This window comes from Charadrius vociferus, unplaced genomic scaffold (genome assembly GCF_000708025.1).
Source record: "Charadrius vociferus isolate BGI_N301 unplaced genomic scaffold, ASM70802v2 scaffold1250, whole genome shotgun sequence".
Taxonomy (NCBI): domain Eukaryota; kingdom Metazoa; phylum Chordata; class Aves; order Charadriiformes; family Charadriidae; genus Charadrius; species Charadrius vociferus.
In genome coordinates, this window is record NW_009646533.1 from 1 (window position 1) to 252 (window position 252).

A 252-nucleotide genomic window follows, 5' to 3' on the forward strand; every position below is an offset into this window, starting at 1 on the left:
TGATGCTGACACAGCCCCAGTGGGATGCGCTGCCCCCAGCTAAGGTGGAGTTTCCTCCTGGGGTCGTGGGACCACCACGGTGCCCCTCCTTGGGGTCTCTGTGTTTGGGGTTGCGACAGGTTTGTCCCCTCCTCCCCATCCCGGTGTGGCCGGGGCAGAGCTGGCGTCGTGCCCCGATGCCCCACGGAGGGGGGTGATGGCTGCGGGGGCGTGACGGGGGTGTTCACGGCTTCGTCGCCTGCCTCCGTCCCC